The sequence below is a fragment of the Oncorhynchus nerka genome, linkage group LG23 (genome assembly GCF_034236695.1).
Source record: "Oncorhynchus nerka isolate Pitt River linkage group LG23, Oner_Uvic_2.0, whole genome shotgun sequence".
Classification (NCBI taxonomy): domain Eukaryota; kingdom Metazoa; phylum Chordata; class Actinopteri; order Salmoniformes; family Salmonidae; genus Oncorhynchus; species Oncorhynchus nerka.
This window is the reverse complement of record NC_088418.1, coordinates 25340357-25356976: the sequence shown is the minus strand read 5'-3', so window position 1 is coordinate 25356976 and position 16620 is coordinate 25340357.

Here is a 16620-nt window from a genome sequence, read left to right as displayed (position 1 = left end):
AAGTGTGTGTGTGTGTCTGTCACCAGACCTGTCACGTCCTGACCTTAGTTCCTTTTTTATGTCTCTATTTTAGTTTGGTCAGAGTGTGAGTTGGGGTGGGCATTCTATGTTTTGTATTTCTGGTTTTGGCCTGGTATGGTTCCCAATCAGAGGCAGCTGTCAATCATTGTCTCTGATTGAGAACCCTACTTAGGCAGCCTGTTTTCCCACTATGGGTTGTGGGTAGTTGTTTTCTGTTTTGTGTTTCTGCACCTGACAGGACTGTTTTGTTTTTTGTTCATTCTCTTGTTATTTTGTGTTGTATTCAATTTAAATAAAAAATAACATGAACAATTACCACGCTGCGCTTTGGTCCACACCTTCTTCATACGACGACCGCTACAAGACCTCAACCCAATTGAACGCAATTGATGGAATTTCTTGTGGAAGAATGATGACGCATCCCTCCAATAGAGTTTCAGACAGTTGTAGAATCTATGCCAAGGCACATTGAAGCTGTTCTGGCGGCTCGTGGTGGCCCAACGCCTTATTAAGACGCTTTATGTTGGCGTTTCCTTTATTTTGGCAGTTACCTGTATATCTCTATATATGACCCTGGTTGAAGGACAGAGAGGTGGGCAGTGTTGAGTGAATGAGTGAGTGGACATCCTGACTGAGAGGTGTGAGGGCCGTGTAAGGCTTTGGGGAGGGTAAACTGATCCTAGTTCTTTGCCTAGGGCAACTTCCACCCGGAGCTGAGGTGTCAGGGGTGAGTGGACATCCTGACAGAGAGGTAAAGGGAAGTGTGTGGGCTGTGTGTAGGGCCACAGGTCCCCAAGTCCCAGTGAGGAAGGTGGATGATGGAAACAAGACAGAGGTCAGGGGTCACCCACACATCTCTACGGCCCTGATTACTGCTTCCTGTCCGAGGAGGGGTGTGGAATCACACTCTATACACCTCCCACCCCCAGGGAAGGATAGATTAAGGACAGATCAGTCATATAAACATCCACACACAAACACGTGGGACAATGAATTATGTCTATTTGTCCACAGCAGACACAAAGGGAGATGAAGCACCAGCAGCATACAACTCAAATAGAATGAAAAAAGACACTGTCTGATATATAACCAATATGTTCTCTAGTTTGCTTTATCAAAAGGATAACGTGGGTTCAAAAAGACAGTATACCATATCTATGAACAAATTATCAAACATTGTACGAGTTTGAGTTCATTCTATGCGAGTCATGAACTGCCAGTCTGCATTCCTGAACTCTGTGCTTCTCTTTTCAGACACTATCAAAAAGTGAAGTAAAGCAACTCTATGTTAATAGCTTTGTAAACCAAAGGTGTTATTTCTCAAATCTTTCAAACCCTAGGGGGTGAACACTACACTGCCCCAGACCCCCTCCTGGCTGCGTTGATAGATGTTTGACGGGTGGGGGTGCTGGCTTTATGCCATGTATCAGAGGTAGGGGGAGGCGTTTTTTACAAGGACCAAGGTTTTGGAGGGAACTAAAAACGACTGTGTCAGGGATATGTCATTCCCCCATCCCCCATGCCCCCCCCCCCCCCCCCGCCACCACCCCACCCCTCAGACACCCCCATGTCCCCGAGGTCGTCTTCTCCAAGGGTTGCCGCCCAGCCCCCCCAACCCACTCTGACACAATCCTGCAGGAGTTTAGCCAGACATAATGGGGTAAGGGGGCTAATTTTGTGTGTGTGTGTGTGTGTGTGTGTGTGTGTGTGTGTGTGTGTGTGTGTGTGTGTGTGTGTGTGTGTGTGTGTGTGTGTGTGTGTGTGTGTGCGTGTGTGTGTGTGTTGACCCAGACAGAGGACTGAGGTAAGGGGGGAAGAGAGGGTCTTTCAGGGAGGGGCAGGAAAAGGTTGCAATAATATCACACACATTCCTGAAGTACAGTAGATTAAAGAAAAGCATGGCGGCCCATTGACACCTGAACACACACACCAAAGTGTGAGCACGTACACATACAGGCTCTGTACCACTGATTGTACAACACATTTGACACAATAGTTATGATACAACTGATCGTTTTTGTGATATAACAGAGAGTTTGTCTGCACAAAAATGTGCCATTGTGCAGTATCTCCACAGAGAGTTCTTATTTTATTTCATCACCATTGTGCCAGATGCATTGTACACCAGTTGCACGGGTCCATATACACATACAACCACATACACACACGCACACTGCAACACATCCTAATGAGTCAAGAACCACTGGGCACAGACCTCCATTCAACGGCGTGGAATGACATGGAAACAACGTTGATTCAACCAGTGTGTGCCCAGTGGATTCTGAGTCGGCTGGACACGAGAGATTTTGTTTGGATGGGAACAAGAGTCATGATTCATCATGCGTTGTTTAGTTTGGTTGAATCTGGGATGTCTGATCCTTCCGCAGTTGCTCTTATAACTGATTGGCCTCATTCAGCTAACGACTCTCTTAATGATTCCCATCGGCTCCCAGACTCTTTACTAACTGCTTTCACAGCTGCCCATCAGGTCAGTTGTCTGTTGAACAATATTGCCGCTAAACATCTTTTTTGTATGTCTATGGTTTATGTTAAAGATTCATAAAAAAATATATATAACAAAGTTGTTTGTTTCTAAAGTTTTAACTCTTTTAACTCTTACTTCTGCGATTAGAATAATTCATGTTCCCTCCACTTTTTCAGTCCTCAATCTAGTGATTTGTTGTCATGTAAAGTTGCTATATGCAGCTTGCCTTGATCCCAGAAGCGTGTAGTCGGCAGATCCCAAATTGGATGGTAATCAGATCACTGAAAGGAGTTTGACAAACGACCAGTGACAACCACTGGCCCCCGGAGGACGTGAGGGGTCAGGAGGGGCCGAGGCTGGGGGTCAGAGGTCAGCTCATTCAGAACCGCTGAATCGGAGGGTCATTAAATCCAATCTTTGTGCCATCTCGCAGGATCTCACAGTATGGAGCGGTTCCATTGGACGGTTCCATTGGATTCCTCCATGGTTCCATCTCCGTGCTCTGTCCGGTTCTGCAGGCTTCCCCCCCGGGTTCCAACAGGGAAGGGCTGGATTAAGGGTTATTTTCCTGAGCAGAACTAACAGGGGGGAAATCGATATAAGCTCATGGTTGTCGTTCAGATCCAAAGAGTGATTGAGTTTTAAATGGGCAGAATAGATATTGTTCAAACTGGCTTTTGATTGTTTGTGCCTGTGAGGCAAACCACCATTTTGGACAATCCGAATAGCCTATTGAAGATTTCCAATTTTCATTGTGGGCCTCCCACAAAAAAAAATGATATTGGTGTGTCATTGTGTCAATTCAATTAAATTCCTGCGAAATGGAAACATTTCAATACATCCGCAAAGCTTTTGCCGAAAGGGTCAAAACACAATCAATGTTGGTATAAATGGTCAAGGCTAGCTAATTAGGTATCAAGTAAAACCTAAAACACCAATATTTTCCATGAAAACAACCAAACTAGTGTTGGACTTGACTGGAGAGGGAAAAAATATGACAGGATGATACATCACATTTGGGAACTTTTTTTTATTGTATTTGGTGATGTTATCTCATGTGTAAAGTATGTCGTCTCTGGGGGCGTCTTGTCTCAATCTTTGTTTTCCTACGCCTGCCGTCCAAATTTCCATCACAAACATTTCACCCTGGCTGACCCAGCGCCTTTCTCCCTATTGGAGGGCCCAGATTAGAACGCATACATCTGCAGATAGACCCAGCCGCAAGGACAAAGTCAGGCCTGTGTGTGTGTGTCAGAATTTCAAGACAAATGCATAGCATACTCCTTCAATATGCTCCATTATTCAACATGTCCCCTCCCCCCTTTCTTGCTTTTTAACCCTCTTTCTCTCTTCTGAAATTCTCTGCAGCCGACACTGTTGGCTCCAGAGAGACTCGCTCTATTGAAGAGGGGACCGACTGTCTGTCTGCTCTCTCTCTTTCTCTCTTTCTCTCTCTCTCTTTGTCTTCTCCCAGCCTCCTCTGTTCCACATAATTGTGGTCAGATGCAGAAAAAAAACAAATGACCAGACAGAGCTGTGAGTTGAAATGTTTATCGTTCCTGAGATGGTTTTCAGAATCCTAGATATTTAAAAAAAATATATATATATATATACAGAAGCAGAGCTACTTATCGCTCACTGTACTGACCAAGACCAAATAACTATCTTGTATTGAAACATAGGCATAACCAATTAAACAATTCATTCATTACAGTTCAATCGTTTGATCGACATTCATCATATCAACAAAATACACCTATACTAATGTTACTGGTCATCCTACGGTTTCAACAGGAGCAAAGAAAACACATATTGCAACACATTTTCCTGGCAGCGCGTGTGGCATTCATAATACCATTACACTATGGTGTATCTGTCCAAATAGCAGCAACCGTTAATAGCCGTTAACCCCACATAAAATTCCCTTAGGACCAAGTAACATGATATTGCTGTGGAGAGAGGTGTGCCATTTAAGATAGGGGGGCAGGGGGGGGGGGGGGGGCATGGAGTTTACTCAATGACAGGGGACACCCAAGTTTGGCGGTCCCCTCAAGGGTTTCCCCAACAAGAGGCTCCTCATTTACAATAGATGTATACATTTATAAAAGACAGCTAGGCCTATTGATCAGCAGAGACAACTGCAGGTGTAGAGAGAGAGAGAGAGAGAGAGAGAGAGAGAGAGAGAGAGAGAGAGAAACAGTGGCAGACCCAGGTCACAGCCTAGGGTTGACTGAATGGAGGGGTTGAGGAAGGAAGGTTTGGAATAAATAGAAGCAAATTCAGATTTGGTGTGCAAGCCGAGGCACAATGCAACTTTCAAAGGAAAAATCGTGGCTGTTTGAATCTCTTTTCAGATCATCAAATGTGACCGGTTACAGGATCGGCGGTGTTTGAAGCTAGTTCCCATCTCACAGAAGGGCATTTCAAAATATATATACAGTGCCTTAAAGTATTCAAAACCCTTGACCTTTTCCACATTTTGTTGTGTTACAGCCTGAATTTAAAATGGATTAAATGGAGATTTTGTGTCACTGGCATACACACAAATCCCCATAAGGTCAAAATGGAATTATGTTTTTAGGATGTTTATCAAATTAATAAAGAAATTAAAAGCTGAAATGTCTCGAGTCAATAATAATTCAATCCCTTTGTTAAGTTCAGGAGTAAAAATGTGCTTAACAAGTCATATAATAAGTTGCATGGACTCACTCTGTTTGCAGTAACAGTGTTTAACATGATTTTTGAATGACTACCTCATCTCTGTACCCCACACATACAATTATCTGTAAGGCCCCTCAGAATTTTAAACACAGATTCAACCACAAAGACCAGGGAGGTTTTCTAATGCCCTGCAAAGAAGGGTACCTATTGATAGATGGGTAAAAACTCATTTTTAAAAAGCACAACTCCCTTTGATCTTGGTGTATTTATTAATTACATGATACATCAATACACCCAGCCACTACAAAGATGCAGGCGTCCTTCCTAACTCAGTTGCCGGAGAGGAAGGAAACTGCCAGGGATTCACCATGAGGCCAATGGTGACTATAAAACAGTTTGAAAGTTTAATGGCTGTGATGGGAGAAAACTGAGGATGGATCAATAACATTGTAGTTACTCCACAATACTAACCTAAATGACAAAGTGAAAAGAAGGTTCTCTATTTACGAATTTCTAGATCTATTTCTAGATACTCTATTCACCAAAGCAGACTCAGTATCATTCAAGGCTCTGTAGCTGGATTGAAATGTTTTTATAACTACTCCTGAGGTTCATAGTATATTCAGGCCTGCCAGACCACAACACACACACTGACCGGTATATTTTGTATTCACACCTAATGACAGCAAGAGAGACCAAATCCAAAAGAGATAACATCACATTATCTTACCTACATCTTACCAAAATGTTATCTTACCTATTAGCAGTTTCATTATACTGCACAGTGGGGGCAGGGGGTGGGCGGCGGGGTTGTTAGATTAGAACAATCAGGGGTCTGAGTGCAGTCTAGCGAAGATTAGAGAGCTCTGTCAGAGGGGGTCAGAGTATTGGTCTATTGTCCAATGTACACCATCGTCTAGGGTTTAAAACGTTTCTCTTTCGCTGTGTGTGTGTGTGTGTGTGTGTGTGTGTGTGTGTGTGTGTGTGTGTGTGTGTGTGTGTGTGTGTGTGTGTGTGTACTATAAGCTAATTACAGCCTGTGCAGCCAAGGAGGACCCCCTGAAACACAATGCACAGAGGAGTCAACAGCATACAGAGGTGCTCAACTCATGGAGGAGGGGTAAGGGTAGCGGCAATGATTGTGCTATCAGGCAGCATAAGAAAAATATTCCCCATGTGTGTCTATATCAGCGAGTATGAAAACTTGTCTGACTCAAACATTGATGTAGGATTTGAGCTTCAGGTTTTGTGTGACTGAAGGTATATGTTTGTTTTTGTTATCAAATGGGGCTAAAGGAGCAGACCAATGAGCAGACCAATGAGCAGACCAGTGAGCAGACCAGCGAGCAGACCAGCGAGCAGACCAGTGAGCAGACCAATGAGCAGACCAAAGGGACAGAGCAGCGAGCAGACCAGCGAGCAGACCAGCGAGCAGACCAAAGGGGCAGACCAATGAGCAGACCAATGAGCAGACCAATGAGCAGACCAGTGAGCAGACCAAAGGGGCAGACCAAAGGAGCAAACCTGGACCATTCTCTTATCATAGGTTCTGTTACTGATGCAGGATAGTGAAACAGAATGTCAAACTTTGTGAAATTATGTCTTGTCGTTACATCAAAAATTACTCATTGATATGTCTCCAAGCGTGTCCAAGTATTAGTTCAAGCATTATCTCTGATGTTGGGATGTTTGTGTTAACAACGCTTCATTGAGGATCCAAATCAAGTATTTAAATATGTGCAGCGCCTCTATGTGACTGAGAATGTGTCTCTGAGTCTGTGGGCATAGGTCTAAAAACATTTTTGGAGGGAGGATGGCACTACAATGGTTTCCCTCCAACATGATCCAGCCAATCATGGTGGACAATGACGTGGTGGGGGAGGGGAGCTTGAGACAGGGACAAACACTGGAGCACCTCTGTCTGACCACCAACTGGGCTCCAACAACACAGGCAATCAGCCCCAGCAGGACTGGACCATCACTGTGTATCATTGTGATACCAATAACAATAACCCATTAGGGGTAATGTAGGTAATAGACATATTGGGAAGAGTTGTAAGTAAGCAGTGGCTAATGAGAATCATAAACATACAATGGGGGGGGGAGTGAGTGAGTTACCCCCTGTAAAGATCAAGAAGAATAGCTAGCGCCGTTCCCTCCAAAACCACCCCCACACTTAACTCAGTCACCCTCCCACACACAGCTGACACCCCCCACACATTGCCTGGAATAAACCTCAGGTTATCATGACTGAAATCCCCCGCATCCCACAAACCTCGTTAAAAGAAGTGCACAATATAAGTCAGATGTTGTTCCCTCCAAAACACACCCACGCCTGACTCAGCCACCCCACCCCACACACAGTCCCACAAACCTCATAAGGGGAAGTACACTATATATGAGGTAGACAGGACAGGCCGCGGTTAGAGTGAAATTAAATCCACCAGATTGTTTCCAATCAGGCTACAGCAAATAACTGGGGGGCCTAAACAGTACAGTTTAGTCATATTATACCGTATTTGCCTCTCAAACCACATACCGTGGTAGACTTCCTGTGTGCATTCTGTGGTTGCTTTACTGTGGGGTTTTCCCTCTTTCTTCTTCCTCTCTTTTCCCCTCTCTCCCGTCTGTGGGGCCTATGAGCATGCATTGATTGTCGTGAGTCAACGTAGAGCCAGTAAATCTGTTGGGTGACATCTCTGTGTGAAGAACCACTTCACAGGGAGTCTGCCGTGTTTGCTGTTGAGCTGAAGCGTTCCCTTATGCGAGGAATGCCAGAACCAACGCAAACCCCAGTCAAGGTTGGCTGCTCTGTTGACGCTCCCCTCTTTTTAAAGGCAATCTAATTTGAATGATACTATCGTTATCTCCCTTGCCTGTGAGATAAAGGGAGGGAGAGTTGGAAACTACCTTCTCTCACTTTCTCTTTCTCTCAGGATAGAAATTGGTCATCTATTGGTGACGCTTTATCAGTATTTATTGAGAGTTTACTGAGAAAGAGGGCTAATGGGATTTAGAAAAGTGGTGAAACATATTAACAAAGGATAAATAGCTTTCCAATTGCAAGCTCTAATGGCTTAAAACATAAACAATGACTATCAGATCATTCTCTTATACCTGTTGACCAATATGGTTATATATTTTTATTTAGGTTTTATTCAGTTCAATTAATTAATTCCCTCCAAAGGTTCCCTCCAAAATAGGACAGCTGGATGACTTGGAGGGGGTTGGGGAAAGACAAAAGCCCTGGGAGTATATCAGTGGAGGCTGCTAAGGAGAGGACGGCTCATAATAATGGCTGGAAGGGAGTCAGTGGAATGGTATCAAACATGTGCATTTCAATTCCATGTGGTCTGCTCTGCTCTACTCTGCTGCACCCCAGTAGGAAATACATTTTTAGACAATGATCAGTTGCATTGCTCAGTTTGTGATATGGTGCTTTGCCTGAGGGTAGTGTGATAGGGACCTATTCAGACTGCTGACTACCACAGAGGAACACACAGATAATAGGCTCTGTTGTGGTACCAGTTGGTGACAAACCTGTGTGGTCAAAAGTCAGGTTCTGGTCCAATGCTTCCCATAGGGAAGTCCCATAGGGCATTGCACAATTGGCTCAGCGTCATCCGGGGTTAGCGGAGGGTTTGGCCGGAGGGGCTTAACTTGGCTCATCGTGCTCGAGCGACTCCTTGTGGCGAGCCGGGCGACTGCAGGCTGACTTTGGTCGTCAGCTGAATGGTGTTTCCTCCGAAACATTGGTGCAGCTGGTTTCTGGGTTAAGCGAGCGGGTGTTAAGAAGTGTGGCTTGGCGGGTCATGTTTCGGAGGACGCATGACTCGACCTTCGCCTCTCCTGAGTCCGTTGGGGAATTGCAGCAATGAAACAAGATCGTAATCACGAAATTGGGGAGAAAAAGAGGGTTAAAATTACAACAACAACAAAAAGTTAAGTACTCAAAGAAGTAGACATAACTGGTTTTATGTTAGGTTGACTTTTGAGCATTGCATGAATGTTCGTAATGTTGCAAAGTCCCATGTAGCTTTCCCCTTTGTATGAAATCATGGGAACCAAGACCAACTTAAACCAATGGCTTAGAAGCTAATTTCAGAAAGAATCAATCCCCCATTTTGGATGCTCTAGATCCCTCAAACTCAATTCTGGACCTCGAAGCCAGTTCCACTGCTTTTTTTCATTGTTCTCCTCTAATCAGGGACTGATTTAGACTCAGGACACCTAGTGGGTGGAATTAATTATCAGGTAGAACATAAAACCAGTAGGCTCCGGACCTCATAGGGTAAGAGTTGAATACCCCTGCTATAGAGAACAAAAATATAAATTCAACATGTAAAGTGTTGGTCCCATGTTTCATGAGCAGAAATAAAAGACCCCAGAAATGTTCCATTCACACAAAAAGCTTGTTTCTCTCTAATTTTGTGCACCAATTTGTTTACATCCCTGTTAGTGAGCATTTCCCCTTTTCCAAGAAAATCCATCCACCTGACAGGTGTGGCATATCACCAAGTAGATTAAACAGCGTGATTATGTCATAGGTGCACAGTGTGCTGGGGACAATAAAAGGTCACTCTAAAATATGCAGTTTTGTCACACAGCACAATGCCACAGATGTCTCAAGTCTTGAGGGAGCATGCAATTGGCATGCTGACTGCAAGAATGTCCAACAGAGCTGTTGCCAGAGAGATTTGAACGTTCATTTCTCTACCATAAGCCACCTCCAATGTTGTTTTAGAGAATTTGGTAGTATGTCCAACCGGCCTCACAACCACAGGCCACATGTAACCACGACAGCCCAGGGCCTCCATTTGTGTCTGTAATAAAGCCCTTTTGTGGGGAAAAACTCATTCTGATTGGACAAGGCTCCCAAGTGTGCGGGCCTATACATTATCAGGCCTACCGATGGTGTCACGCCCTGGCCATAGAGAGGCTTTTATTCTCTATTTTGGTTAGGCCAGGGTGTGACTAGGGTGGGCATTCTAGTTTCTGTTTCGTTTTTTCCACTTTGTTATTTTGGTTCGAGTGTTTTTGAGTAATAAAGTATCATGAACACTTACCACGCTACATTTTGGTCCATGCCTTCCGACGAGAGACGTTACAGATGGCTGCGCCCCTGCCCAGTCATGTGAAATCCATAGGTTAGGACCAATTGAATTTATTTCAATTTACTGATTTCTTTCTTTGAACTGTAACTCAGTCAAATATTTGAAATTGTTGCATGTTGCTTTTATATTTTTGTTCAGTATAGAGCAGTGTTTCCCAACTCCATTCTTCGAGTACCCCCAACAGTAAATATTTTTGTTGAGGCCCCGGACAAGCACACCTGATTCTACTTGTTAACTAATCATCAAGCCCTTGACAAGTTAAATCATGTGTTTTGGTCCAGGGCTGCAACAAAAATGTGTGTTTGTTGGGGGTTCTCGATGACCGGAGTTGGGAAACACTGATCAAGATGTTAAAGCCTCATCCTAACACCTGCACCCATTTCCCTCCATTTCAGTAATTCAAATGTTATGTAGAGCACTCAGCTGTGACCTCTGACCTAGGAAGCAATGAGTTTGTGACGTTATGAAGCCACTTTGTATAATATCATGTAGGAAGGTCCCTCATATCCAGATTTTATATATTTTCTATATTAAAGAAGTGCTAAATCTCTCAGAACAACATGAACGGAGTATTATGGTAGTAGAGCTAAGTGATGTATTACATGTTTATGAGAGAGTTAATAGTATTCTCACTGTGCCTCTCTGCGGTTCCAGCTGTGTTTGCAATCTACTCTCTCCCTCTGTTTACCTGCTAGGGCTCTCCCACTGAGCCATAGACTCACACACAATCACACCCACAGGGACACAACACACACACACACACACACACACACAAACACAGCCCTGAGAAAGTGAGTGAGAGAGCAGGTGTCGGTTTTCACATTGGTCTCTCATAGGGGCTCAGAGGGCAAATAAAGTACTTTATATAGGGATCCCTGAGTTAGTGCTTCCCACAGCCCTCACTGAGACATACTAGTCCTGAGAGAAACGACAGGACAGGAACCCATCACCTGGGTGGGTAGGGATGGGAAAACGCCAGCCTCACCAATCCCACCGACTCATCAGAAACTAGCACTGTGATGTGGTTTCACTCGGGAATTCCGAAGTTTCACCTCGGGGATGCCAACGTTTCCCATCCACTCTACAGTTTCTTTGCAGGACTATTCCCACAACACAGGACATTCGATTTTTACTTCTTAAATACTGTAAAACATCATGTTCAGAGGTCTCATAGACAAGGGCATACAGAAGCCCTTTGCACACGTTATAACACTGACTTAAGAATGACATAGTGTCTGTGGTACAGTGTCTTAAGGATGACATAATGTTTTTTTGGTACAATGAGTAGTCTGATTAGCAGGGAGAGGGGAGTTGGACATGCTTGCCCATCTCATTACCGGGGATAGATGTCACAGAGCTGGCGAACAAATAGCAGGAACGTCAGATAAAGCGGATTTGCACTGATGTGCCATGGGAAGCAGCTGTGAGGGCGGGAAGGGGTCGGATTATGGAAAAACATTTACATAAGAAACATTTTAGCTCGGAAAGCTTTATTGATGCATATATATTTTTTGGATAGTTGTCACATAAAAAACGAAATGATTATGCAGTATGAATCACTAGCACTACAGTACGAATCACTGGCACTACAGTATGAATCACTAGCACTACAGTACGAATCACTAGCACTACAGTACGAATCACTAGCACTACAGTATGAATCACTAGCACTACAGTACGAATCACTGGCACTACAGTATGAATCACTAGCACTACAGTATGAATCACTAGCACTACAGTATGAATCACTAGCACTACAGTACGAATCACTGGCGTACTGCTGTAAAGCAGTAAGCAAATGCTTATTATTGGCTAAAACTATACAATGTTAACCTCAAAATACATAATTAATTTGGGAATTATTACTCATTCATTACTTTATAAAATTTTGACAATATACAGTATCTCCATACTGTATAAACACTTATCTTTGAAGTCGGCATCCACGTATGGTCACAAGACTATGTCCAGGTGCATATAGTGTAGCCCTGAAGCTATGGGAACACAATGCTCTGTACCTTGGGTCTTTGATCCAGGATCCAACACAGCCAGAAGAACATTCTCTTGGCCCAACTCATCGCTCAGGGGGGAGGAGTTGAGGAGAGGAGAGGAGAGGAGAGGGAGAGAGAGAGAGCACGAGACCTGCTCCAGAGTCAGGTCTCCTAAAAAGTCCGGTAACATTACAGTGCCAGGCCCTCCTCCCAGCAAACACACACACAAGCATGCATGCACACACACAGAGACACACAGAGAAGCATAAACATACCAAATAAATACACACACTGTATAACATACACATGCAAGGACTCGTACTAGCACGAGGACAGTGTTTAAAGATACTGCATTCACAAGCCAGTGAGAATAATGTGAACACGGACTCATACGAGAAGATGGCTAACTCTACAACAGAGAAAATCTGGTTCACTGTTTGAAGCTTGGGAACTAATGCTTGAACAATCACACCCACGGCTGACTACCCCCTAATTGACAAAAGCATTTTCTCTGTTCCGTGACACTGTACTGTGTGCTGAACTGCATGTTTACACTGGAACTCACTGCAAAAATGCAATCCAAGCAAGCCCACAAGTTTGAGATAGCAGTGTCCCAGGGAGGGCACCTCTAAGGTCATTGTAAGTGTGTGTATCATTGTTTTTAGGGATACACGTGTACTGTACATATGTATCTATTCATAGGTTTATGTGCACACTGATGCATAGTCATAGCAATAATGCCCATAACTAAGTTTAGCCAAATATATTCATATTGTCTTTGACTCTATTACCCCCTGCCTCTGTGTCTTTGAGATGCTGGTCCTTTGAAATGCCCTGGGGGCGAACAAAACTCGGTCCCGATGGAGACAATGGAGCAGCTGGATTTCTGCACATGTGCCTTTGTGTCTCATCTGAGGCCTTGTCATAACTCGATCAGAAGGCCTTGCCCTGCCTTTGATCACACACACTCAGAAACGCATGCGCACACACACATACATTCAAAGTCACTGTTTCAGTCCAGGGAAATGGATGAGGGTACCAGTACAAAAGAATATTTGATTAGGTTATAATAACACCACATGAAAGAGAACCCCAGCAGGGTGGGGGCAGAGAGCACAGCACCCAGCGGGGACACCCCCACTGGGCACACCACGTCATTTCGTCATTTCAAGAGAATTGGGTAATATTTGGTTGATAGGTTGATCAATGAGATTGCAACCTGTTTTCACCAACTCAAAGAGACAGCCTAAAGTTTGTTGAATTTCCAATGTGTTTTCACTATGCTTTCAACCGTCTAACAGCACAACCAATGTCTGATTTTTGATTGATTTATACACTGTGATGACTCTAATAACACAACCAAATATCAACATCAACACTGTATCTATCTTCTGCTTGGATAGTTCCATCTGTGCCACTGGCTTTAATTCAAGTTTGTCTACAAATTAATGTTTCATATGTTGGATTCATGTCTCTATTACAAACCAAACTTTAAATGCACTTTAAATACTGTTTGAGTTGATTTATTCCTATTCTTTAACTTCGTTTTTTGGTTTAGATGGAGACGTGAATCCAACATACAGTGTATGTATTATTAACTTGTAGATACCATTTGAAATCAACCAAAGCTTGAAACCCTAGGCCTATATGTATGGTCTATTTTTAGCTAAATTCAAAGCTGAATCATTTAAACAATAGCTGTTGATGACTTCCCAAATGCTATATATGCCTAAATAGCATAATTGATGATATATGATTGATAAAGAATTGTTACATTTAATTTACTCTGCTAAACCTTTGGAATGACTTCAATAGCAACAGCCACACCTGTTGCTGACAAGTGAGCACACAGCCATCCAATCTCCATAGACAAACATTGTCAGTAGAATGTATAGTACTGAAGAGCTCAGTGACTTTCAACGTGGCACCGTCAAAGGATGCCACCTTTCCAACAAGTCTGTTCGTCAAATTTCTGCCCTGCTAGAGCTGCCCCGGTCAACTGTAATTGCTGTTATTGTGAAGTGGAAACGTCTAGGAACAACAACGGCTTAGCGGCGAAGTGGTAGGCCACACAAGCTCACAGAACAGGGCCGCCGAGTGTTGAAACATGTAGCACAAAATTGTCTGTCCTCGATTACAACACTCACTATCGAGTTCCAAACTGCCCACCTGCACAAAGCGAGGTCCATAGCACTCTTGTATGGGGCGAGAGAGGTTGTACAACCAGCTACAGGGGAGAGGAGTTTCAGGCTGGAGGTTAGCGCAGTCGTACGGCCAATGAGGCGGCAGAGACCAGGTGTGGTGCTTGCTGAACACAGGAACTAGATCGTGATACTCTGGAGGAACTGATTTACATTTACATTTAAGTCATTTAGCAGACGCTCTTATCCAGAGCGACTTACAAATTGGTGCATTCACCTTATGACATCCAGTGGAACAGTAGTGCATCTAAATCTTTTAAGGGGGGTGAGAGCGATTACTTTATCCTATCCTAGGTATTCCTTAAAGAGGTGGGGTTTCAGGTGTCTCCGGAAGGTGGTGATTGACTCCGCTGTCCTGGCGTCGTGAGGGAGTTTGTTCCACCATTGGGGGCCAGAGCAGCGAACAGTTTTGACTGGGCTGAGCGGGAACTGTACTTCCTCAGTGGTAGGGAGGCGAGCAGGCCAGAGGTGGATGAACGCAGTGCCCTTGTTTGGGTGTAGGGCCTGATCAGAGCCTGGAGGTACTGAGGTGCCGTTCCCCTCACAGCTCCGTAGGCAAGCACCATGGTCTTGTAGCGGATGCGAGCTTCAACTGGAAGCCAGTGGAGAGAGCGGAGGAGCGGGGTGACGTGAGAGAACTTGGGAAGGTTGAACACCAGACGGGCTGCGGCGTTCTGGATGAGTTGCAGGGGTTTAATGGCACAGGCAGGGAGCCCAGCCAACAGCGAGTTGCAGTAATCCAGACGGGAGATGACAAGTGCCTGGATTAGGACCTGCGCCGCTTCCTGTGTGAGGCAGGGTCGTACTCTGCGGATGTTGTAGAGCATGAACCTACTGGAACGGGCCATCGCCTTGATGTTAGTTGAGAACGACAGGGTGTTGTCCAGGATCACGCCAAGCTTCTTAGCGCTCTGGGAGGAGGACACAATGGAGTTGTCAACCGTGATGGCGAGATCATGGAACGGGCAGTCCTTCCCCGGGAGGAAGAGCAGCTCCGTCTTGCCGAGGTTCAGCTTGAGGTGGTGATCCGTCATCCACACTGATATGTCTGCCAGACATGCAGAGATGCGATTCGCCACCTGGTCATCAGAAGGGGGAAAGGAGAAGATTAATTGTGTGTCGTCTGCATAGCAATGATAGGAGAGACCATGTGAGGTTATGACAGAGCCAAGTGACTTGGTGTATAGCGAGAATAGGAGAGGGCCTAGAACAGAGCCCTGGGGGACACCAGTGGTGAGAGCGCGTGGTGTGGAGACGGATTCTCGCCACGCCACCTGGTAGGAGCGACCTGTCAGGTAGGACGCAATCCAAGCGTGGGCCGCGCCGGAGATGCCCAACTCGGAGAGGGTGGAGAGGAGGATCTGATGGTTCACAGTATCGAAGGCAGCCGATAGGTCTAGAAGGATGAGAGCAGAGGAGAGAGAGTTAGCTTTAGCAGTGCGGAGCGCCTCCGTGATACAGAGAAGAGCAGTCTCAGTTGAATGACTAGTCTTGAAACCTGACTGATTTGGATCAAGAAGGTCATTCTGAGAGAGATAGCGGGAGAGCTGGCCAAATACGGCACGTTCAAGAGTTTTGGAGAGAAAAGAAAGAAGGGATACTGGTCTGTAGTTGTTGACATCGGAGGGATCGAGTGTAGGTTTTTTCAGAAGGGGTGCAACTCTCGCTCTCTTGAAGACGGAAGGGACGTAGCCAGCGGTCAGGGATGAGTTGATGAGCGAGGTGAGGTAAGGGAGAAGGTCTTCGGAAATGGTCTGGAGAAGAGAGGAGGGGATAGGGTCAAGCGGGCAGGTTGTTGGGCGGCCGGCCGTCACAAGACGCGAGATTTCATCTGGAGAGAGAGGGGAGAAAGAGGTCAGAGCACAGGGTAGGGCAGTGTGAGCAGAACCAGCGGTGTCGTTTGACTTAGCAAACGAGGATCGGATGTCGTCGACCTTCTTTTCAAAATGGTTGACGAAGTCATCTGCAGAGAGGGAGGAGGGGGGGGGAGGGGGAGGAGGATTCAGGAGGGAGGAGAAGGTTGCAAAGAGCTTCCTAGGGTTAGAGGCAGATGCTTGGAATTTAGAGTGGTAGAAAGTGGCTTTAGCAGCAGAGAGAGAAGAGGAAAATGTAGAGAGGAGGGAGTGAAAGGATGTCAGGTCCGCAGG